Below are 25,973 nucleotides of genomic sequence, written 5' to 3'. Positions count from 1 at the left end.
CATTTATGGGGAAACCCCAGAGTGATTGGCTCTGGATTTTACATTTAGGGTTAACTGGCCTTAACTTATGGCTTACCCATATTTACCTCAATTGCTTTCTGTTAGTTTACCCAGTGATTTAAAAAAAACTGTTTATTGCATCTATGCTTTTGTTTTTATTTGTTAATTGATTTTAATGACTTAGAATTTATAAGCATGTAACAGTTATAAACTAAGGATTTGTACAGAGCTGATTTCAAATACTTTTCTGCAAAATGTAGCTGCAGAGCTTGACTTTTCATTTGCCAATATAGACCTTCTTTTCCTCGTTCTTTAAAGTAGGAGTGATAAAGATTCTTCCCTTTCATCAGGCTGATGATGCTTAATGAGCTGCTTAATATTGGCCAGTGTCACATGCTTAATACTGGCCCGTCATAAGTATTCACTAGGAATTAGCAGTCCCTCTGGTCATAGCATTAGTGTTACTCTGGTTACAGAAATCCACTTTTTTTTTGAAGATTTATTTTGCTTGCTGGAAAGATAGAATTACAGCGAGGCAGGGTTATAGAGATCTTCCATCTGTGCATACACTCCCCAAATGGCTGTAGTGGTCAGGTCTGGGCCAGGGCAAAGCGAGAAGCTTTATCTTGGTCTCCCCTGTGGGTCCAGGGGCCCAAGCACTTGGGCTGTCCTTCCACTGCATTCCTGTGTGCATTAGCAGCATTGCATTGGAAGTGGAGCAGCGGGGATTGGAGCAACCAGATAGGATGTTGGCTACAGTTTATAGCTAACCTCCTGTGTTGTAAATCTGGCCTGAGGGATCCTCTTTCCTAACTTGTTTTATGCCAGTAATATTTTTTGAACTATTGCATTGTTTGTGAACACATAATATAAACTGACCTTTATTCATTTTTTAGAATTATCACTTTTGTTTCTAAAACTGCATAGAAAAGTGGTAAATGCTGATAGCTCAGACTTTCTCTGAATACATGCATGAATTTTAAGATGCTAAAACCCTCTGGAGAACCTTCAGTAATCCAGGTTTAGTAAGTAGGTTTACATTTTGGTGTCTCTACCGAATTCAGACTGATCTTCAGTAGAGAGGAATTTATATGCTTGCATTTTTTGCAGTTGGTGATTTCTTCTCTTTCTGCTTCAGTATTTCAGTAAAATATACTTTCTTGTTCAGCAAAGAGTTTTTTGGCTTGTTTTCCTCTGAACATTCTCGCACTTTGGCTCACTTTGGAATGCTTGGAGCTCTGCACACTGATTGTGCTTTTCTTTCTCAAACAGTATGGGGTTATTTGTGAGAAAAGAGATACTTTTTAAATTTACTATGACTATGAAAAAAAAAAAGATCCTGGCACACCCCCATTTCAGTTTATGGTAAAGCCGGCTGAGGAAAATTTATTGATCTCAGTGATTCAGAGATCATTTATAACAGCTGTGCCGCAGTGCTTTCATTCTTAGCTCTAGTTGTACATTAGAATCTCCTAAGGTTTTAAATAATCCCGAAGTGCTGGTCATATCCTGTAGTGATGAACTTAGAGCTCTGCACGTGAGACCCAAACATCTGCAGTGAAGGATCTTCAGGTGACTTTAATGGGAAACCAACTGTGAAACCTACTCTAGGAGAGTCGTAGAGCAGGATTGAGTAGAAACACTGCAGGGGTAAGTGGGAGAGAAGGGGCCAAGACAGCAAATGTAGACTACCCCTTTGATAAGTTTTGGTGTTGAAAGGAATAAGAGGCATTGGATTGTAATGCAAGAAACCAGCAGAGGATATAACATACGTCAGTGAAAACCTGTTACCACACATGTGTTCACAAATGTAGCAGTGAGTAGCAGCTACTCCCTTAAGGCAGTATGTTAATGTAATATTAGGGTGAACCTGTGGTTTCTGAAAGTCTGTAGTTAATTTTGATGCCCTCTTCCCTTCTGCACCCCTCTCACTCTTTCCCTCTGGTTCTTTCTAATCCTGTCACTTTCCTTTTCATGCTACTGGTCACCTAGCCTTTTTTCTTAAATCAGGTGGAATGGGTTGAGTATCAGATGCTTAATCTGTTATAGCAGCCATATGGCTCCAGCAAGTTCATCTGGATTAATCCATGAAGGTCATCTTTCCTTCACCGGAGACTGAAGACAGGGATATGACATATGCTGATTGGCTAAGTCCACTGAGGTTTACCTTTGATGCACAGGGCAGGTACCCAGAACTTGTTACTACATATATAGAAGTGATAATCATCCTGGATAATCAATTTTATATATGTATATCATTTATACCATTTTTATAAGGCAGTTTTGAATAGCATGCAAAAAATACTAGTGTTAGCATTTCTCTGAGCACTAAATATTTTAAGAAAAAATATTCTGATAGTTTAGAATATATTGTGATGAATATCAAAATATAATTTACCAGGTGTGATTCAATCACTGAAATGCTATAGCATGCACAATTTATATTGTTTCTTATTGATTCTTTTTGTGAAAAACAATTATACCAAATTGTGACAGAATGCAGCACCTTACTCCATTTTTGTGGATAGTCAGGCATCCATGTTACTGTCCTTTTTTGGTTTATTGTTCTGTTAAAAAGAAAAGGAAAAAGAAAAAAAAGATATGATGCCTTGGTGTATCAGTTTTCAGATCCTGCAAACTCTTTGTCTAGAAAATGGAAAAAAAGCCAAGAAGAGATTTAAAGAACTGTCATAGGTTTCTACAAATGCAGTTAGTGATTTTAATAAAATTTACTCGGTCAGAGATCTAAAACTGTAGGGTAAAGATCATAGCAATTGATTTGTGGACTGCGCACAGTGTAATTGACATTTAATATTAATCCATTAGTTGTTGGTGATTGTATTCTGAAGAATTTATTTGATATATAAGAGCAGTTTCTCAACAGTATAATGAGCAAAAAACCACTTACTAGTTTCTGGAAGTTTAAATAATGAGACTTTAATCACATCTGTTCAATTTGTAATTAAAGCTTGGGATTTAATATTTTTTAGCAAAACCCCATAACTCCGGTCCAATCAAGAGAGAAATGTCAGGCAAATCTTACTCAAGGGATGTTCTTCTGAACACAAGATCAGTATTCTTCAAAATTGTCAAGGTCATCAGAAGTAAGGAAAATCTGAGAAGTGTCATAGCCCAGGGTATGAGTATATGGCCAAGCAGGATAGAGTATAATGTGGATCCTGGATGAAATCTTGGAATGCAAAAGGGGCATCTGAGAAAAACTAAGGAAATCTGAATAAAGATTGGAACTTTAGTTCATAATATGTCACTATTGGTTCATTGATTGTGACAAATGGGTTATGCTAACCTAAGACATTAGTGGTGGAAACTGGGTGTGGGGTGAATGGGAATTCTATGTGCTGTTGTTAGACAGTTTTTCTGTAAGTTTGAAACTACCCTGAAGTCAAAGGTTATTTTCGAAAATCTGGGAGTAAGTTTTGAAGAAGGAGTTTTTGCCACAAATTTATGATAGCAGAGCCTTGGGGATATGGCATCAATAAAGCAAAAAGTTTTCTGTACTTTGGGATCCTTTTGGCAGAGTTTGAGGTTTGGAACATGCATTCGATTTAACACTTCAGAGCTTTATTGGAGATCTGTAACATCCCGTTCACATGTCTGTAGTTTCTTTGTAGTGTAGTATAGGTTAAACACGCAGGAAGCTGCTGTGTTTTCCAGCATCTATTATGTGCCAAGTATTGGACTGAATGTCACAAAAATTAATCCATCCAATATTTAGAAGCTGTGATGCAGGCTGTTATTTCCACAAAATAATAATTAGCAAAAGGATTCAGAACATGGGATAACTTCCCCAGTGTCCTAAACATGCGTAATGATAGGCTCTGGGAGAGTCTGGGATGTCCTGAACTTTCCCTCTATTTCTGTTACAGAAAGAGCTGTTGTGAATATTTGTGTGTGTGCTTTTTTGTGTGTAGAAGTTTGATTCCTCTGAGATTTGCTTCTTGTCTGTGCCTATTTTTACTAAATCTGTAAATCTTACCACATGCTAGAAGCTCAGTTTCTCCCCTTAGGAGGTGGTTTCTTTCTGTGAACTCCAGCACATGATCTTTAACATTTCACTGTAGAAGAAATTTTTATCAACGTTCTTGGGTTTTTTTTTTTTTTTTTTTTTTAGTTACAAAAGGCATAGTGTTTTCCCTATCCTCTGACCATTTTCTATCTAAAAAATTCAAGCACTTCTGTTTGGAGAATGGAACTCCTTTGTTCATGACAGCCAGATTATTTTCACCAGCATGGCCAGCTTTTGTGTACCTTGGGATCTCATTAATATGAAGTTTGAACTCTGTGGCCATCTGTATTTCATTTTTATTTTGTGCCATTTTAGCATCAAAATAGTTAATGATCTGAAAACCTTCTGGGTCTGAGCTTTATGGAAAATTCGGGCTAAAGTTTTTTGTTTTGTTAAGAAAGGTGTTTAGCGGGCCCGGCGGCGTGGCCTAGTGGCTAAAGTCCTAGCCTTGAAAGCCCCGGGATCCCATATGGGCGCCGGTTCTAATCCCGGCAGCTCCACTTCCCATCTAGCTCCCTTATTGTGGCCTGGGAAAGCAGTTGAGGACGGCCCAATGCATTGGGACCCTGCACCCGCGTGGGAGACCCGGAAGAGGGTCTAGGTTCCCGGCATCGGATTGGCGTGTACCGGCCCGTTGTGGCTCACTTGGGGAGTGAATTATCGGATGGAAGATCTTCCTCTCTGTCTCTCCTCCTCTGTGTATATCTGGCTGTAATAAAATGAATAAATCTTAAAAAAAAAAAGAGAGAGAAAAAAAAGAAAGGTGTTTAGCTTCTGTTATCAGTACCAAATGGCTAAAGACTCTTATGCCCTTCCCATCTTTCTGCTCTGGAGGGGTGGGCAGGTGTGATAACTGATTTTTAAGGTACAATTGCATTTACTGGGGGCTTGTTGTGTGCCAGACATTGTGTGTTAGAATAACTGTTTTTGAAGGGATTTGAGAAGCACCTTCATTCTTTCAAATCCTGGAGTTCAGTTTCTTTTGTCAATGTGCTGATCCATGTACGTTGGCACTGTGAATGATGGCATCGAAAAGAGAGCAGCACTGTTTTGGATTCAGGTCTAGGACTCCAGTCTTCTTCCTAAAGTGGAATTAGCCCCAAACCCAAAGAACTTAAGATGTTTTAGCATTCTTTAGTTTTCATAGAGAAATTTTTTTTCACGACACAAAAAGGTAATTGGAACTCATACAAACTTTCTAAGAAACTAATGCTTACCTAGAGACTAAACAGAAATTCCAAACAATGAGAAATTTTATAAATTAGAATTAAAATAAAAGCTAAAGAAGAACAAATATACTCTTCTGAACTTTGTGTAATTGGGAACTTGGAACATTTCCTAGCTATATTTTAGCTTCATTTTTAAATAGTGCCACAGACACCTAAAGTTGCTAGGTAACAAAATTTTTATGGTCCCTCCTAGATTTGTTGAATTGTTGTCAGCCTTGGTGACTTAAAAAATAGAGAAAATGTGATTGAAGGAAAAATGCTTCCTTTACTGCCCCCAGATAAAGAATATAGAAATCTGCTTCTGTCTGCAGTAGAATCTCATTCCTTGCCAGTAGAGCAATAACAGCATTTATAAAAATATGACATTTGTACCTGTTGCTAAGTTACTAACATTTGAGTCTTTCTTTACAACGGAAAATTATTTTAAAAAATATGGAAGAGATAAGAAACAGGGAAAGGATGTCAGTAGTAAGAGTAAATGGGGACACTGATATCATCATTAAGACATTGGTTCTGGTAATAAATATATTAAATTACTTTGCTAGAAAAGATGCTTGAACACTAGCCAAGAAAGAATTCCTGTTAGACACAAAACTATGACAAATTACTTTCAATTCTAAAATACCCTATTTTTATTTTCTAGCATTTTTGAAAGTAGGTGATTTTGAGCTGGTAGTTTTTTTAAATTGAATGCATTAATTTCCCTCAAAATACACTCACACACGATCTGTCTTATTGTGTACTTTGATTTAATACTCTCATGACCATACAATGATTCACTCAGATTATCAGCAACTCTGTTATTCACCTCCAGTGATAAGAATCCCACAATGTCACATAGATCCTCATGTGTCTAATTTGTAGGTACAAGAGGATACTTGAAAATTTTCAAGCGGAGGTAGAATTTTTTATTTTTTTGGTACAAAATAAGTTGAAATCCATGCCTAATTTTTCATCATATCAATTTTCCAGAATTTTTTGAAGTCCTTGTATAAGAGATCAAAACCACTTGTTAGTATCTTCCTGCCAGGGTTGGCCTCTTGGCTGTCTGGTCACCTCCTTCCCTTGTGCTGCTCCATCGTTCTCCTTCCCTGTGCATGGTCTCTCTGCTCCCTGTGCTGAATGCCAGTAACTCAGCATCCCTGGTCCTTACCAGGCTCTTTTCTGCCTCTATGCCTTTGCACTTGTGTGATTCATCAGCCATGCAGCTCCCAGTTCTCTTCATCATTCCCCAACGATAGGTCCTTACAAAGCCCTTTGTTGAGCACCCCGCACGTCTCAGGGCTCCATGCATGGCTCAGGGCTCCCCGTATGGCTCAGGGCTCCCCGCACAGCTCAGGGCTCCCCGCACGGCTCAGGGCTCTCCGCAAGTTCAGGGCTCCATGCACGGCTCAGGGCTCCCCGCAAGCTCAGGGCTCCCCGCACGGCTCAGGGCTCCCTGTGTTTTCCATCACACATTGCCTACTTCTTCTCTGGCACCTCCCACATACGTTTCCCCCATTACATTAAACTCTGTGAAGTTGGGGGCATTGTGGGAATGCAAATATTTGGTTTTATATAGTTAGAAAAAAAATGTGAATGCTTTTATTAAAAAAAAAGTTTCAGAAGGCTTCCTAGAAAAGCTGAATTTGAAAGGTGAGCTGTGCAAGATGGCAGGGTATAGGAAAACCAAAGAGTCCAAGAAGAGAGTGTCTGGATAGTGTTGTTTTATAAGATTTGGAAAGAAAGCATGCATGTATATGTTTGTCCTGGACTTTGGGATTGCGGAGATAATGATACAGAATACTAAACTTGTAGGAGCTGGGAAGAGTCCTTACAAAGGGAAGGACATGATCACAAAGGCAGCAGAGTAGCATCTGGCAGGTGAGTAAGAGGGTGTTCAGAAATAGTGAAAAACATCTCTACACTCCATTTCCTGTCTTGCTAATTTACATATTTATTTTTTATGTCTCATCGGTGACCAAGCTCATTAATGCAGTACGAACTAGAATTGTTTGTTTAGTCTCTACATGAATTCTGTATCTAGAGAATGTTCACTGATGGCTCCTCAGAGTCAGTTACTGTACCTCTGCTACAATGGGCTGTGTGAAGCAGTGTATGTGGTACTCGGCCACGTTAGCTTTGTGCTCCAAAATGGGATGCCACTTGGACATTTACTTATTGATACTTGAGCCACTGAAGACGAACTAGAAAAACTTACCTCCCTAAATAAGAAAGGGAAGGATTTAATGTGGAAAATGTAAATCGTTTTTACCCTGCAGCATCATAATTAGCTATCAAGAAGCAGCTACAGATACGACATGTAATAATTGGTAACAGTTTCTTTTAAGAAACTCCACGAGTTGTATGGAAATACATGTTGTCTTCATTTCTCCAGTTTTGTTTCTGATATGGCACTTCCTCTCCAAGGACTGATTTTTGTTCTTCCGGAATCCCTACACCTAACCCACTCCAGCTGTAACATCCCTAGGTTATTTACGTCACAGATTCTACCTTCTTTTGAACCTAGAGTACAACTGCTGATTTAGGTATTTTTGCATGTGTTTAGAAAACTGAGTTCTAGTGAAGTAATCCAGTCAGCAAAGATACTGCTTGTTTTGCACGTAGCGAGGTGTATTTCAGTCTTGAAACTAGGTCGTGTTGTTATTGCTGCACAAAAGGAAAAAAAATTTTTCAGAATATTGCTGTTTGTAGCTCTTGGTGATTGATATAGAAAGAGGGTAGTTGCCATAGTGATATAACAGTCTCTGGAGAGAATGCAGTCGTGGCCTTGAGCATCCGGCCACCCACCCTATTTGGAGAGCCCCTCTGAAAAGGATTTCCTTTTGCGAAAATTCTTTGAGTGGCTGAAAAAAAAAAAGCTGTTTGATTTCTGTAGCTCAGATTTGTGCATAGGTTTGTCTTATACTGTTTATCGACTGTGATTAAGAGAGAAGCGTTACTAATACAGACAGTATGTATGTCTTTCTGGAGGAAGGAGAGCAAATATCTTGCATCGTTATTATTCTATACGCATATTCTCAAACATACAGAAGAATCCGTACTCTTATTTGTGTGAGCCAGTGAGCCTGGAGACAAACCAATCAAGCATGATAGAATGCATTTATCAATAGTCAGGGTTTTCCGAGTTGCAGTTAAATGGCTTTAGGTGGAGTCAGCGCTTGTGGTAAAAAGAAATCTGCTCAAACTGGTCTGCGTGAAACAAATGAGTTCGTGCTCACATGTGATACACTTGTAACAGCAGCAGAAACCTGCAGGTCATTTGGAATCTGAAATGCCTGGTGGCACGCACTGATGTGCGAACACTGTGTTTACAGACCCAAGGCCGCACATTTGCTCTGCAGCTGTGTTTAACGGTTATCAGTTTGGCACACAGCATGATTGTTTTGGAGGGAGAACAGACACTTCAGATCTCTTTGGCAGGTCCTGAAGTAGCTGAAGTACCTACTTCTGTAGTGAGTCACATGAACTTAATTAGACTTGCTATACAATTAGCATTAGAGGAAACCTAAGGAAGATCCTTGTGGGTTGGTGATTTGTTAACTGTTAGCGTGCTCATTGCGGGGGTGGGGGTGGGTTGGGTATCGAAAATGATGAAATTCTAATGGCTAAGGTCATAAACCCAGATATATTATATGCATATTCAATTTTTCTAATCGAGGGTTTTAAAGTGATTCTTTCCTAGGATTGACTGAAGTTGCTTATTCCTGACAGCTGGGATCTATCTGTGTTTGCGTGTGAGGATTGATTAGTCTGGCTAGGACCATGGCCACTTGATGGCACTTCTGTGTGTGGAGCTACCTACCCGCTCCCCTGAGAGCCCACAGCTCTTTAATAAACACCCAGGTACAGGCCACGGAGCTGTGCCAGTAACCGCTAATTGAATCCGGCCAGTGCAGCCAGAGTCAGTGAAACCCTGAGCCACAGTTGTATTTACATTTGAACTTAAGGTTAGTCTGCCAGCAGGGGTTTTCTTTGTTGTCTGTTGTTTCAGTCCCCCCAAAAAAGAAAGTGGATTTTATTCTTAAAGGCTGCTCCTTTAAGTACTCCAGAAACTTTGCTCACTGTCAAGAATTGTGTCATGAGTAACCTGTGGAGAATAGCTGTAAAATGTCTGCTGAGGAAAGAGGATTAAATCTAATGTTTAAGTTAAAGATAAAATTTGCCAGCTCTGAATTTAAAATATATTTCTAATCAAAAAGCTGCCACATTTTATCAAATTATGCAGTTACTTAAGTACATCTATGTTGTACTAAGAAAATAAAGGAAGTGGGTTTAATTTCCTAATGTTTTTTCACATGAAGTGGAAAAAAATTTCAAATAACAACCTAACCGAGGCCAAGCATCCGGTGATCCCTGGGGAGTCAAGCCTCACAGTTTTAGCGGTGGCTGATGCTCTGTGCCCAAGCAAGCTGCTAGGAACTGAACTGAAGAACACGTTCTAGCCATGCTCACTGCTCTCATTTGCACATCTTCCTAGCAAGTATGTAACTTCAAAAACAGAAACAAAAATGTATAAATCCAAGCGTAACCTGCCATCAATCTAGTTAGACATCTATTTGCCAATGATTGACACTCCCTTTCACACATACACACAAAGGCATTAAACGGGTAAACTTTAAAGTTGTTTTTTTTAAATTCTGATTTGACTTGACATAAACAGGCACATCATTGCACCAATTTCTCTTTCACAGGTAGTGTGGTGCTAAATTACAGAATTTACCTTCCATCCAGCCAGGAGTCTTTTAAATACCATTAGGCGTAAGGTCATTCGCAGTGCACAGAAGATTAACCAGACAGTTGGCACCAATACCAAGAGGCTGTATGCATGTGCACCTGTGTTATATTGATTCTAGCCTCTATTTCTTCTTGCCATTACATTAAGTTGTTGCAAATAGACAATAACACTATAAAAATGCAGTACTTATGATGATCTAATTTAAAATAATATCTTAGTTACTATTGGATTTGGATGATGTACGTCTGGGTTCTGTATGTCTTTTTTTGAACTGATGGGCATTTGGGCAGCTACTTTTCCTGGAGCTCCGTTTGTTTCCCTAGCTACACAGCAAGATGTACTGAGAGAGAGAGAGTGAATGTGTGTGTGTAACTACTTTTCCTGGAGTTCTTTGTTGTTTCCCTAAGCTTCACCAAGATGTACTGCAAGTGTGTGTGTGTGTCCATGGTGCTTAAACTGTCATCTCTAGCACAGCACAGCTATATGAACTTGTGTAATCTATTTGTCTTAGCTCTGATTCCTAATTAAGGGACCTGATTGAATTTCTATAATTCAGCCTTTAAATAAGTAGATTTAAAAAATTAAAGTAAATGCTCTGGTTATCTAAATAAATTACACGAATATTACCCTTTTATATAAATTACAAATTTAGTTTACCCAGCTTTATAAATACACAGCATCATTGAGCATAACAAATATTTTTACACTTAATATTATAAGTACTCAGAATCAGATCTCCTTCATTAACTTTTTTCATAAGTGGGTATGTGGTTTTTATCAAATTCTTCAGACATTTGGCTGCACTGAACAAGTAAAATAGGTCTCGCAAAAATATGTACAAAATTGAATTCTTCATATTAGCACACCATTTACCAAATTACAGGACTGAAAAAGGAAGCAAGTGCACGTTTCGCTTAAATGTGCTGATTCTTGAGATTCTAACATGAAAATGTTTATATGCAAACTCCTTGACATGCAATCTGAAAACCATCCTTGAACACAGTGTTAACTAGGTTTAAAAGTACATATGTAAATTTGTAAACATAGTAGAAAGGAAAATACATTTTGGATTCTGCATTTTCTTTTCAACAAATACAAATTTTGATTACAAATTCTGGGTTTATTTTAATGATAGTTATATTCTTCATATTTACAAAAGTCACTTGTATATAAGTAATGAGAGCATTTGTTGTCTGAGGCCAGATATCCCTTTCAGAAATTTATTTTCTTTCTTAATTTGTTCAGTGATTAAACTTTTGGGGTGCAAAAATAAATTTATCAGTATCATTTAATTACTGTTTTGCTACACTGTCCTAGTAACTGATAGCATATAACATTTATTTTTATTGTGCTTTATTAATAAAATTGTAATTTTAGTGACCAGAATTAAACTGTTTAAATAATTTGGTCTGATTTATTCATCTGGCAAAACGGAACTTTAAAGACTGTGTTACTATGGCACCCAGACTAACTTTGGAAAAAAGGGGGGATGGTCTGTTTAATTTTATTAAAACATTGGCACATGACTTCTAGCATTATGCAGATTAAAAAAGCTGATTTGCCCTTTCACAACTTTATCAAGAAATTTTGCAATGCTTGTAAACATAACCCAAAAGGTAGGAATTTCCTGAGAAAACTACTGTAAATACAATAGTTTCTCAAAAGAGTATGATTTGTAAATCAAATCTGTAAAGCAACAAGTATTTTAACTATCATTTTCTTTGTGAAATCTAAGTTTTCAAGTTTTTTAGAAAGACTGTTATAGAAATCCCCCATTTAGTAGTTTCGGTTTGTAATTAGTCTTGAAACTTAAAAACAGGTTGCAAAATTGGGACACTGACAAACCCTAATAGAAATTCTGAGTGAAGTTTCCATCGCCTCAGTTCTAAAAGAACACATTTTCTCCATCAGAAGACAAAACAAAGCCATTGTTAAGTCGCTTGAGACAGGGTTGGCTTTTGCCTCCTGAACAGCATTTAGTGGTGGTAGATGGCCGTATGAAGAACTGGGTGGAAAAACAAACAGAAAAATCGAATGCCTTGTAGGGTCCTCAGAAGCCACTTTTCAGGAGTATTTTAAGTTTCCTGCTGCCAAGAAAACCAGAAATCCTACCTGTCAGAGAGCGATTTCTTCCTGGGATGATCAGGCGCTGCATAAGTCGCTTATGTTTGTCATTATGCATCCACATTCTAAGGGAATTCCATATCCAAGCGTCCTTGCTGTAGATGCTTTGCTCTATAGGAAGAATTTGAACTGTAAAACTTGAGAAGCTTCAGCGTCTGTGGAAATTTGAGAGCATTGCCTTTTCCCCCCTTTCTTGAATGTGAAGTGTTTTAACAAAAGCATTGTAGCCCAGTATGTTTGAAATGTCTGATGTTATGCAGGGTGGATCTCAAAAGAATCTAAATTTTAGATGTTGAACTCTCAAACCCTTAAAATATTTTTAGAAGCTGGCTGTGGTAATGAAACGTAAAATGTGTTGCAAGGAGATTTGATAATGAAATTAATTTTAACTGTAGTTTTCTAGTAGTGTTCTGCAGGTAATATGGCAACATGACCTAGGTCACAATTCAGGGCTATCAAGGAGTAAGTTGCAAAGGAGAACCCAACCTTTACAGGTTCAACCTGAAAAACCGAAGTAGTTTAGATGAGGTGCTACTAGTTCTTACCTTTGTGGTTGCTGACAAAGGATTTATGAAAATGGAAATGCAAATTTTAAAATACATATGTATAGTTAAATAAGGATGATGTAATTTAGAAAAAAGATTTTGGATATGACTATAAATTATTGATCATCTATATTCATGAGTTGTTCCTGTTGGGACATTTCTGATTTTAAAAATGAATATTTATTAAAATTATGGCTTAAATAAAAACAGATATTGTCATCATCTATAAATGAACAGAAAGTTGCTTTAATGTTTCATTTTGATTGTAACGTTGTTCAACTTCAAATTCTAAAGGTAAACTACCAAGATTCATAGTTTTATATTAACATATGTTTATATTCTGACATAAGTGTTGAATTTGAATCGTAAAGCATTTCTCTACATATTTTGATGATGTTCTCTAACTTTGTTTTAGACAGCCAGACTGTATCGAGGGAATCTCATATATATCACAAGCAACGTAACTTTCAAACTGCAGAAAGTAAGCGTCTAACTTAAAATACCAATTATATAAATACTGTAGTTTAGGATTAAGCAACCTTTAGAAAGAAATCCTAGGGAAAAGTCACGCCATATTGCTGATGATTTGCATTAAAGAGAAAGAAATGGAATTTTCATTCAAGTCTTAAAATTAAGTATTAATATCTTAATTATTAATATTTGTATGATGTTGTATAATGAAATTAAACCATAGAGGGCTGATTTTAATTTGCCAAGGTTATGATTTTGTATGGGAAGTTTGCTGAAATTGTTTGGCTTGGCAATATTTTAGGTTTTATATAAATATAGATGAGATTATATTATTCACATGCTGTCTGATTAAGTATATTCGTTCAGTCATTATTTTAAGAAGACCTTTCACCGAGTATTTGTTCCATGCAGCTCATATGCATGATATTAGAGAAATAAACATGCATCTAACATTTAAGGCAACATTTTGTTAGCTTGAGGTTAGATCGGGATCTGGCCTTCTGAAGAATTAATTTCATAGATCCATTTATGTGGAAAATTGATGCACACTAATATATAATTTATGTTCTATTTTGAAAGCGTGTTACATACTGTTTAAAGCATTAGCTTAAGTGAAAATAATGAAATCAATTTGGAGCTGCTGGCATTTTGCCTTTGCAGGTTTTTCTGACTCATTTGCTCAGAAAGTGTGATTCAAGACACCAGCATCATTTTTTTTTCAATCTGCTAAAACTCATGTTTTGATGGGCGAGTTTTCACGGCAGATTTAAAGCAAATGAAATAGAAATATTCTGTGATATATTTGGAAGCTGGGTGATATCAAGCCTTACATAACAAGGGGTAGTCTCAGCCTCCAAGTTCATGAACTTTAATGATATTGAATATACGTCATTTTGGAATGCTAGTTTAGTTTTTTCTCATATTTTTAGAGTTTAACTTTACTAATTGTGACCTCCAGACCATTTATGCTTAGAAATAAGTTTTCTATGTTTGATTAATAATGAACAAGAACTAAAAGATACTAAGGCGTAAATATAAACAACCCCAAGTCAACTGAAAGCTGTCTTAAAACATTTTCTTGTAGAGATGAAGTGCGGTCTCTGTGATCCACATCTTAATGCCCATGACTTGTATCACTCACTTGCTCCTGCCTCAGTTCCTCCTCCCGGAAGTATATTCTCAAAATTTAAACGTGTTGTGGTGGCATTATAGCAATTACATGATTTAGCATGGACCTTTTTGTTTATAAACTAATTAAAAATCATTTTTCTCAGTTTTGTTTACTATGAAATTAAGTTGTCGAGTGGTGGTAATTTTTGTTGTTCCAAAGAAGAACTTAATAAAACCCTGATTTATCAGATAATCCTACAGGTGATGTATGCGTATTTTGACATATGATGTGTCTCTCATTATACTGTCTTGGTTTTCTGGCTTTCTATTAAATGTTTAGAAGAGTTGGTTATTAGTTTCACAGGAAAAGAAAGGAATTTTATCAGCCTATAACATCGTAAGAAAGTAGGAACATATAGAAAAGACCTATAATTTTCTGATTTTTACTTTGAACTTTTCCTCACAGCTTTCCAACTCAAGATGGTATAAAGTCTTGCACAATGGCCTGCATCCAACTTTCTGTCATTAAAAGAACTGAGCATGGATCTTTCCAAAATTGCTCTAAGGAAGAAATATGAGCCTAGAATTGCACTAAGTTAAAAAAAATTAAAAGCCAAGGATTTTTAAAAAACATACCAAATGATATTGTGTGGGCTTCATTCTTGACTCTACATATTTCAAAAATTTCTTGCACCAGTATAAGCTTACCTTTTAGTCCCATTTTCCACCATTTTGAAGTATCATTGTATTTTTCAGAATGTGTGTACTTCAATTTTATCTTTTTGTCTCTCAGGCTCTTTTGTTCATAATCTTTCAGAAGTTGATTGAAATGTCACTTTTTAATGCTATCACTGCTTGGGATATATGTTTCTGCGATGAGGCGATTTTTTTCTAAACTGTTTCCTAACCTCTCTTCTATCTAAACACATGAATTACATGGTCCAGTTGCTGGGACTATCAACTAGTGTTGGGGTTACGTTTCCCACAAGGGGGCAGCACTGTACCCTGCTTTATCATATGCACTGGTCTTTCAGTCCACTCTGTGCTCTCCACTTTCCTTCCTCCTACAGCAGGTTTAAAGGTACACTGAACAATTTATGGGAAAACGAAATTAACGTACAAATTTATTTTGGTGTAAAAAATTCTAAATTGATGCATAGCTTTTTCATAATGCACTTTTCTGGTAAACTTTTTGCAAGATACCATGTAATATATTTTGGTATTTACTCACAATTTTTTAAGTCATACTCAGTGTTCAGCAGGTAGCACTGTTCATGCATTGAGCTATAAAGGAAACTACTTCTCAGGTTTGACAGTCTTGTGTATCTTAATCTTGTCTCCAGTGATAATCTGATCTCTTTTCAAGTACCTTGTGCTTATTTTTAAATAAGGAATTTCTTTAACTTTGGAGATATTATGAGGAAAGCAGCAACCTATCAATAAATATTACATTGTGTCAGTCATAAATTCCCACTGTTTTTCTTATGTTACTGCCCATCCAAAGAACCAACTAGACAAGAGAACTAAAGAGCTGTGAAACAATAGCAAAATACCAGGATGCATGATTTTCAGCACCGCTTTTTGGCTGATCTACAGAGGTTCCAAGAGGTTAAATCATAGAGAAAAGATTCCAAAATCCATGCTGTATCAATTATTTTATGCAGCCTTGCCATAAAAACTACAAAAAAAAAAAAAAAAAAGATTTGTTAAGGGTAACCAAAGCCAGTGTGGAAAGCCTGAGACGGTGATTTTAGTGGTGTAGCTGTGACACCGTGGCAGGAGAAGTAGTATTTGCTGTACTTATAAGTTGGAGAGGGCTTTAGGGTTTAGTATAGAGAGATCCTGAAGGATCACATGAAATCCTATAATTTACATATATTAAATCTTACCTATTTATGATACTTAACCTATTACATATCACATGTAACACTGCATATATTAACAATTCTGTTTTCCAGTGGTGTGACAGAATACCTGAGATGTATAGTTTTTGAGGAGTAGAGGGTTGTTGACTTCCCAATTTTCAAAGTTAGGAAGCCCAGGAACACCGTGCTGGCATCTGAAGAGGGCCTTCTGATGTCATTCATACCATAATAAGGGGCATCACATAGCAAGACAGAGCTCTCTCCCTCTCACTGTAAAACCACTAATGTTGTCAAGCGGGCCCCACTTGCGTGACCTCCTCTTATGCTAATGGTAATCCAAAGGCCCTAACTGCAAATGCCACCAACATATGAATTTGGGCAGTAAATTTTGAACACGTCACCTTTTATTCAAATCATGGCAGTTATATTCATCAAAATGTCAGAATGAATGCAATATTCATAATTGTTAACAACAGTATTTTATTAGCATAAACTGTAGTGCAACCTATTCTTTTTATTTTTCCTCATCTATTCTTACCTGCTAAAAACCTTAAATCTTCTTCAGTTTCAATGAGATGTGCTTGGTGTTCGAAAAATAAAAACGCAAAGCAGAGATTCTTTTTATAATCCAAAAAATGGAAAATGAATATAATTTATTTTGCCTGTGTCTAAAGTGACTTGGAATTGTGTTTTTCACAATGTTTGCTTCCTATTCTGGTAGTAATATTTGCAGCAATCCAGATGGCTAATATATAAATAATGTGAATTACGCCTTTTTGACTCATTTAGTGTAGTTCAGGAGGTAGCCAGAACCATCTGTTTATTGCTGTGTGTGTCACCTTCATTCCTAAGTCTCTGCTTTCAGCTTCATGGTGTGTCTTAGCTTCTGCTTCCTTTAGTTTGTGAAAAGAAGATGTGAGGTTGGATTTAGCCCTTACACACCAAAAGACTTTTATAAAACCTTGATCAATCCAGCCTGCCTTCCGTACAACCATTCTCTTTTGTTCCTATGTCATTGTTTTCTGTTATTGTTCTCAGAGGTGTTGTTTCAGAATGAAGCCCGGAGTGAGCCAGCTCTCGGATTTCATATTCACATGTGGGTCTTACTTGCCTCTCAGTGAAGCTGTTTGACTTTGGGCAAGTTTTTACATCTCATTTTCTTCAGTTGTAAAATGGAATATAACGCTGGCCTCAAAGATTTGCTCTAATTATTAATGAAATAAGATACAAGAGAACTTCAAAGTTCATGAAAATGGAATTAAATTATGTTTATTTGAATGATTTTTTAAATCCACATAAAATTTTTGATGAGCTTCTTTTAAAATTGATTCTATTATTTTATATTATATTATATTATATTATATTATATTATATTATATTATATTATATTATATTATTCCATTATGCAATTCCATAGGCTCCGTCTCAGGGGTCTCTCTAGCGGGTGCCGGGACTTGAGGTGTGACATCCACGCTGAGAAGAACTTTGGGACACAAGGGATGCAAGGCAAGATGAAGCAAAGCACACCTTGTTGAATTTCTCTGGGGCAACTTATCCAATTTTCTTGCAGGGTAAGCAGGTAGATAAAAGTTACTAGTTAACTAAATAATAACGTACAAGCTACTCAATGATACATTACAAGGGATTAAAGGGAACAATCACCAGTTCTCAGGCAACAGGATGAGTAAATATAAGTTACAGGAACCAATGCTGGTAAACAAATAGATCTAACCAGGGAAAGAATCTAACAGAACTTTGCTTATACTCAGATACATTCAGGCCATAATCGCTGAAGAAATGATGGTGAAGATGCCTCACACCTCCCCAGGCACACTGTGTCAACAAGGTGACACACAATCTCAGCAGGAAGTTTGCTTCCTAAAAAATTCTGTCTGCCAAGAATATTTCAGATTTGGGGTTCTCGGACATTTGGTGGTCTGGGTTTTTTGGGGGGATGCCCTTCAACAGCTCCTGGATTCCCCCTCCCCAAATCACCATCTCCCTATCCCCCAATTTCTTCCATACCATTGCAATAGTATAGTCCTTCACAATTAGTCATAAGTCCGTCATTCTGCTATTTAAGTGTGCCCTGACATTGTAGGTATGGACAAAGGCAGATAGCCCAGCATCCTATTGCCAATATATGTTCAACAGTGTCATTGAGAGTCCTTCTTTTGTCTGGAAGTAGAGATGCGCACTGCATTTTACTTTCACATTTGTTTTAGTCTCTACCTATCAGTTACTATTCATCCCCTTACATTAAAAGCCATAAAACCAAGTAGAAATAGAGTGAATGATGGAAAATTTAAAAAAAAACCATGAAGTTCAATACCATGTTACTGGATGGTCAATGTGTCACTGAAGAAATGAAAAAGAATATCGAAGACTTTCCCAAAACAAATGATGTTTTTGTGTCACCTGTGAGTCAGTGATGAAATTAAAAAGAAAAACTATTTTTTAATGAATGAAAATAAAAACAAAAATATCAGGTGTCCTGAGATGTAGAAAAAGGCAGTGTTGAAAGGGCTATTTTGCATGAAGTTTGCCTTGTATCATAGAGAATTCTGATACTTGTCCTTTTGGAACTGACTTGTTCAACTGAGCATAGTGGGCTCTAGTTGGGACCATTTGGTTGGAAATGGTAGAATTTCATTCTTTTTAATGGCTGAGTAGTATTCCATGGAGTAGATGTTCCAGTTTCCTTATCCACTTCTCGTTTGATGGGTGTCTGGGTTGTTTCCATGTCTTAACTGCAGTAGATAGTGCTGCTGTAAATATAAAATTACAAATCCCTTTCTCATATGCAGGCTTCATTTCTTTTGGATATCTTTCCAGAAATGCAATAGCTGGGTCATATGGCAGGTCAATTTTCAGTTCTCTTAGCACTCTCCATACTAACTTCCATTGTGGTTGTACTAGCCTACACTCCCACCAACAGTGAAGGAGGATGCCTTTCTCCCCTCATCCATAACAGCAGCTGTTATTAGTAAATTTCTGAACGTAGGTCAGTATTACTGGAGTTAGATGGACCCTCATTGTGGTTTTCATTTGTATTTGCCTGGCAGCTAGTATAGCAGTCTGCAGAGGTAAGAAGCAAGGCCACTACCTGTCACCTTATGCAAAAATCAGCTCTAAATTGATGTAAGATCTAAATATGCACCCAGAAACCATCAAACTATTAGAGAAAAACATAGCAAGCACTCTCCAAGATATAAGAATTGGGAGTGACTTCTTAGAAAAGTCACCAAAGCACAGGCAGTCAAAACCCAAATAAGCAAATGGGACTTCATCAAACTTAAATATTATGGGGTCACTATACATTACCTTAAATGAGAAGCCATGTAACAAAGTCAACAACAGAAATGAAGTTAAAACAAAAAATTTGTAGCACCATGAAGTTAAACAACATGCTACAGAGTAACTAATGTATTGATGAAGAAATGAAAGAGAAAGCACAAAAGCTTCTTGGGAACAATGATGCTACTATGTGATGTATGAGTCAGTAAAGAATTTGATAAGACAAAAGAAACTATTTGGAAGAAATGAAACTAAAAACAGAATATGAAAACCCGTAGGTTGCAGTTATTGATCTTACAATTTGCATGAAGGCTGCCTTGTATCAGAGATAACATGATATTTGTGCTTTGGGGATTGATTCCTTTCATTGCATATGCTAGAATTTCATATGGACTTTTGGGAAGGAATATCTGTTTTACATTAAGTACCTGATTGTTTACGTTAAAGCTCTACCACCACAAAAGATTGTAGGTGTGCCTGCATGGTTGTTCAGGTCTTCACTTTCGGTACTTCTTGCTGCATCCCAAGAAGTACTAGACTTTGAATAGCTGCAGATAAGTTTCTGTTGGTGCCTGTCTGGCTACACGTTACACTATGATCACTTTGGAACCACAGTCATGCCTGTCACTGTTCTGTGTGGCTTGAGACAATCCACACACATAGCTCTCCAGGGATAAAGACCAACACGGACTTTATTCACCTCCAGCCCATGTTTTAGACACTGCAAGTCATCCTCCCAGCAATCATTGGGCCAGGCTGTTATTAATTCCTAATTTCATGCAGTTTAATATTTCTGAATCAAAAAATCATCAAGCATAATTATTTAAATATGTGTGTACTTAAGCAGCCAGTAGGCAGATCAGAATGATTAATGTGAACTGTCATAATAATCCAGGGCACATGGTTGGTGTAGTTCTGTGTCATGTGGCTATAATGGAGAAAGATGCTCTGTGAAAGATTAATCTTGCACATTAGTCCCATAGATCTTCAATGAGATTCAAGTGTTTCTTTTTCTAAGGGTGTGTGTATTCTTACACAGGTCTCTATGAAAAATCAGAGCCAGAACAATGGTGCCTTGTGTTAATGGTTGTTCAGAAGTAGAAATATTCATGTAGAAATCATTTATATGTGAACTGCTTCAGTAGCAAGTAACTCTGTGCTACTATTTATTGAGACAAGCAGTTTATTTTCAATTGGTCTAAAATAACTTATTTTATATAGATTTAAAAATATATTTGTTGTATTTAAAAGCATTAGAGAGTAACAGAGAAATCTTCCATTTGCTGATTCATTTCCCCCCAAATGACTGCAATAGCCAGAGAAGAGCTTATCCTAAGCCAGGAGCCAGGAGCTTCCTCCAGGTTTTCAAATGGGTGCAGATGTACAAGGACTTTGGCCATCCTCCATCGTTCTCTCATGCACACCAGCAGGAAGCTGAATTGTCGGTGGGGCTGCTGGGACTCAAACTCATGTGGGATGCTGGTGCCATGGGTGATGGCTTTACCCTCTAAGACGCAGAACTAGTCCCTCTAAAAGAATTTTTACTGAAGTCCACGTAAGAAATAACTCAGAATTCTTTAATTCAGTGATATTTTGGTTAACAAAGAGAATTTCACATGGTTTCATTTGATAAGAGTATATTGTTATAAAATTGAGTACCCCATTCACAGTGTTTTGTGCCAACATGGGTCTCTAATTAGGGTGGGGTCACTCAGAGGAAGATGGATAGGACAAATATTTCTATTTTTTTTTCTCCTGTGTCCACAGGGCATGATGGGAGGGGCTGCTCCTTGAAGTCAAACTACATCAGACCCTGGGATGAGGAGCAGTCATTTGATGTTGCTTTTTAGAGATTTAGGTGTCACTAGGCCATTTTAAAAGTTCTGAGATGTAGTCAGCTTCATTGCATCAGGGTTAAGAAAATCTTTCTAAGGTCTTTTAGCTGATCAAGTCCACCTTAGTGCATATAGGCTCAGGAACATGTTGCAAAGCTTGGCCAGAAGAGTGGCCCAACCTCTTCTGCTTTCCATCCTCTGCCGACGCACTGGACATCCCCTGCTGGTCTAGGTGAGGTGTATGTCAGGTCCACCTGTGCATCTGGGCATGCTGCATCGGCACCAGCTCCTGAAGAAGCTCAGTCCCAACACATGTACGCCAATGTTGGAACACATATCATATGATTTTTCTCTTTGGCTGGAGCTTGAGCCTAGTAATCTAGTCATGGAGTGCCTCAAGAAAACTTGTCTTGGATGACCTCAGACTTGACTCCTGAGTGTGCCAGCCAATTCAGGGTCAGATTCAATCCATCACCTACACCAGCCAACATACATACCATTGGATGCAGCTACAGTTCCACCCCCAACCCCATCTTATGTGAGATGATAGGAGGTATAGGTGGTATGGTTTAGCCTAGCCCAGCCCACCATGGCTCCTCACTCATACCAGCCAGTGCCATGGCCTAGATGGAGGATCCCTAATAATCCTAACGAGATTTGTCCCAGTCCCGGGTTTTGCATGTGTCAGCATATGTTGTGGCTTAGCCAAGTCCAACCTATATCTGCCTACCCCACCCCCAGATTTGACCCACACATATGCCAATGGGTGCTACCACTTTGACCAGCCTGGCCGCCTCCCAGTGCTGATTCTCATGTTCACCAGTGGGAGCTGCAGCCCAATGTGGGAATGCCCCCAGCCCCCTACCATCCCTGGATCTTTCAGTTGCCAGGGGATACTATGGTCCAGCCTTACAAGACTCACACCCAATCCCAGCACTTACCATAAGGTGCTATGACCTAGCCTGGCTGGCCTGCACCCATTCTGGCTGTCTCTCATGCCAGCAGAGGTGGCAGCCTAGCACAGCCTGGCTCATCCCCAGACTAGCCTGCCCCCAGTGCCAGCTCTCGTACCTACAGTGGAAGCCACAACCCAGCAAGGGAATCCCTAAAGTTCCTCTACCAGGCCTGCTCCCATCCTGGATCTTATGTGTGCCAGACAGTGTTGTGTGCTTGTATGAGATGCCACCTGCAGTCTTAGCATTTGCCAGCAAATCTAACCCAGCCTGGCCTACCATCCAGCCTTCATGTGAACTGGCAGGTGTTGTGGTCCAACACAGCCTGGCCTCCACACCATCTTGGCTGTCACTCCTCCCAGTGTGTGCTGTGGACTGGCCCAGCCTGGCCTGCCCCGAGACCCAGCTCACACAATTACTGATGGGTGCTCTAGCCCAGCCAGGCCGGTTCCCAGCCCCAGGTCTTGCGTGTGCTGACAGGTTCTCCAACCTAGCGTGGTGTAGCCCACCCCCTGTCTCAGCTCTCGCTAGTGGGTGTTGTATTCTAGCCCAGCCAGGCATGGCCCACATCCTGTCCTAGCTGTCGTGCATGCCAGTGGGTGCTCCAGACCTGGTTCACACAAATACCAATCAGTGTTACAACCTTGGTTGGCCTGCCCCACCCCCAGCCCCAGCTATTGTACTTCCTGCTGGGAGCTACAGGGCACCTACCAGCCCTAGATCTCATGCATGTCAATGTGTGCTGTCACCTTTCTTGGCATGGTCTGCCCTCAGTCCTGATCTTTGCATGTGCTGACAGGTGCTGCAGCCTGGCCTGGGCTGTCCCCTTTTCTCTTCAGTTCCTGTTCCCCGAGTGTCAGGTGAGTTCTGTGATCCAGTTGGTCGCAGTCCATCACCACCTCCAGCTCTGTGTATGTAAACTGGTCGGTGTACAGTCCCACAGAGGGGACCCCACAAGTCCTCTTCAGAATCAGCCCCCAGATACAGTTCTCTTCCATTCTAAAGGATACTGTGGCTCAGCCTGATATGGTCCACCCCCTGCTCTAACACTAATGGGCAGGTACTGTGGCCTAGCCCAGCCAGGTATGCCCCCTTGTATCAGTTTTTACATATGCCAGCAGGTGGCCTGTAATGCTATTTATTCCATCCCAGGTCTCCCATGTGGGCAGGTGCCTTTGCCTGACCCCTTGGGTTTTCTCCCTCTAAATCACTCCTTCTCAGCTCCCTCACCTACCTGAGAGTACAGTGACCTATCTGTGGAAGCCCCCAGAAGTCATTCCTCCCTTGCCAAATGTGCCCTTAGCTGCTCCCACTCCAGTACCTTACTAGACTCCCTTCCTGGGCAATCTGTAGCTTCCCCACCTGAGATCTGGAGTGGTGTGTATTAGCTCGACATTACCTGCCTTCCCACACATCTTAAAAGAAAGAAAGTGGCCCAGCGGCGTGGCCTAGTGGCTAAAGTCCTTGCCCTGAACGTGCCTGGATCCCATGTGGGTGCCGGTTCTAATCCTGGCAGCCCCAGTTCGTATCCATCTCCCTGCTTGTGGCCTGGGAAAGCAATCAAGGATGACCCAAAGCCTTGGGACCCTGCATTCCTATGGGAGACCCAGAAGAAGCTCCTGGCCCCTGTCTCCTGGCTTCGGATCGGCACAGCATCAGCTGTTGTGGAGTGATTCATTGGATGGGAGATCTTCCTCTCTGTCTCTCCTCCTCTCTGTATATCTGACTTTCCAATAAAAATAAATATATCTTAAAAAAAGAAAAATAGGTAACTATTCAGAACTATGCAGGAGCACTGGTATAGTTAACACAAATTTGGTATTAAGCAGGCCCAGAATTCCTGTCAGATGTTGGGTCCTTTTCTTCCAGGAGAGTAACACTTGCCTAGGTACAATAAAACTGTTTTATTTATGTAATTGCTTCCAAAGTAAGGAACCTTGCATGTAAAAGCACACATTTATGTAAGATAAAATAGGAATTTCTGTTCACAGAAGAAAATGCTTCTCCATTTTTCCTTTTTCCTTTTGTCATTTGATTACAAAATGAACACTGTGTTATGAAAACTCAAAAACACACATATACTACAAAATGGAGTTCTTTCTCCACTCTGCCTTTCCCAGCCTCTAATGTTAGGCACTGTTTATAATTCAAATGTGACCTGTTGGCAAATGTTTTTCTTTGCACCTGAAAACATTTAGATGTGTTCCTGGAAAGAATGATGCTCACATTCTTAAGGGATTAGCCACATTTTTATTTGAAAAATATCACTTTGGTGACGTTAGTCATTATCCTAGGAGCAGTGATTTTAAATGACCTCTCTTTTTGTAGTAGACCCGCTCCAAGTTGCTAAGCTTGAGAGAAGTAACTTTTATGAAACTGGTGAAGAGTCAGAAACACTTAGGACATATTTTACCCTTGATTTTCTGCACATTTTGGTGTCCAATAATAATTTGTTTATTAAGGTTGCAATATTCTTGAAAGATGGTAATACATCTTGTGTCAGCTAAAGTAATAAAACTGAGTTAATACCAAGCTAACAATCTAAATCATTTTAAAATTACTAGTTGCAATCAAGAAACAATCTTTCCAGTGTGTTGTCTCTGTTCAGCTTATTAGTAATGGAATCTCTTAGATGACTCCATAAATTATATAAGTTAAGGGCCTGTGTTATAACATAGTAGGCTAAGCCTCTGCCTGCAGCACTGGCATCCCATTTAGGTGTTGGTTTCTTTCTCAGGCATTCCACTTCTGATGTAGCTTCCTGCTTGTGATCTGGGAAAGCAGCAGAGGATGGGCCAAGTCCTTGGGCCCTTACATCTATGTGGGAGATCCACAAGAAGTTTCTGGCTCCAAGGCCATTGTGACTATTTGGGGAGTGAGCTAGCAGATAGAATATCTCTTACTAATTTCCATTCTCTATGTAATTCTGCCTTTCAAATTAAAATAAAATAAATCTTAAAAATGATATGGACTGAAAGTTTTGAAGGTGTTTGTGAAGCACCAAAGTTTACTTGGTGTTTCATGCTGTAAGTCATGGCTGTTGTTGGCACCAATGGGAGCTTCTTAAATGATCAGCTGGCTCTTCTAGAAGTTGATTTCTTGTTTGCATATAATTTCTGTCTTGATATCCTTGTTTCCAGGATAAAAGGAAGGAACTGAGCCTGAAGTATGAGGATTTATTAATGGAAACCATTTCTGTGCCAATTAAAAATTAAACATGCAGTTTGTATATAATTTGTATGAAAATTTGAGGCCTCTCCAATAGTTTGTGAAACAGGGCAATGGATAAACATGTGCATGAGGAACAAATGTTTTATTTGAGGTAGTAACTGTGAATGATAAAATTCTTTCACTTAGACTAGTTTAAGATAATCTTTTCAATTTCTTGAAAATATTTATGTTTGAATTTGAAATTTTCACTTGCATAATCTTTTTTTTTCCCTTGTAAATAATTTCACACAGTATTCTACTGGGGTTGGGATTTTAGAATTTGATTCAGTTCAAGTTTCATAGAATTCTTGTTTTCTCCAAGGGCATGCTTTCCTCATCTGAAATGCAGAGTTGGGAAGGTATTGTCAATGGAGGTTTCCCAGTGGAGGGACTTCCAAGCAGATAGCTGAGAGGTACACACATGTGAGTCAGGCAAAGCTCAGCGGGTGTGGTGTATGGGTGGTGACGGGCCAAACAACATCTGTGAGAATCTGGCCATGAGAGAGGAATAAGGATATAGTCAAGTAACTGAAAGAAGTTCAGACTGACTGGAGCATAGAGGAATTAAA

General features: G+C 38.7%; 1 protein-coding gene across 2 annotated transcripts in view; it reads left to right on the top strand.

The window, feature by feature from the left end:
* Positions 1-25,973, top strand: part of BCKDHB (branched chain keto acid dehydrogenase E1 subunit beta) — a 241,402-nt gene that overhangs the window by 213,671 nt on the left and 1,758 nt on the right. The gene's annotated exons all lie outside the window — the stretch shown is intronic.

The sequence above is a fragment of the Ochotona princeps genome, chromosome 1, assembly GCF_030435755.1.
Source record: "Ochotona princeps isolate mOchPri1 chromosome 1, mOchPri1.hap1, whole genome shotgun sequence".
In the NCBI taxonomy this organism is placed as follows: Eukaryota; Metazoa; Chordata; class Mammalia; order Lagomorpha; family Ochotonidae; genus Ochotona; species Ochotona princeps.
This window is presented reverse-complemented; position numbering and strand designations above follow the sequence as displayed.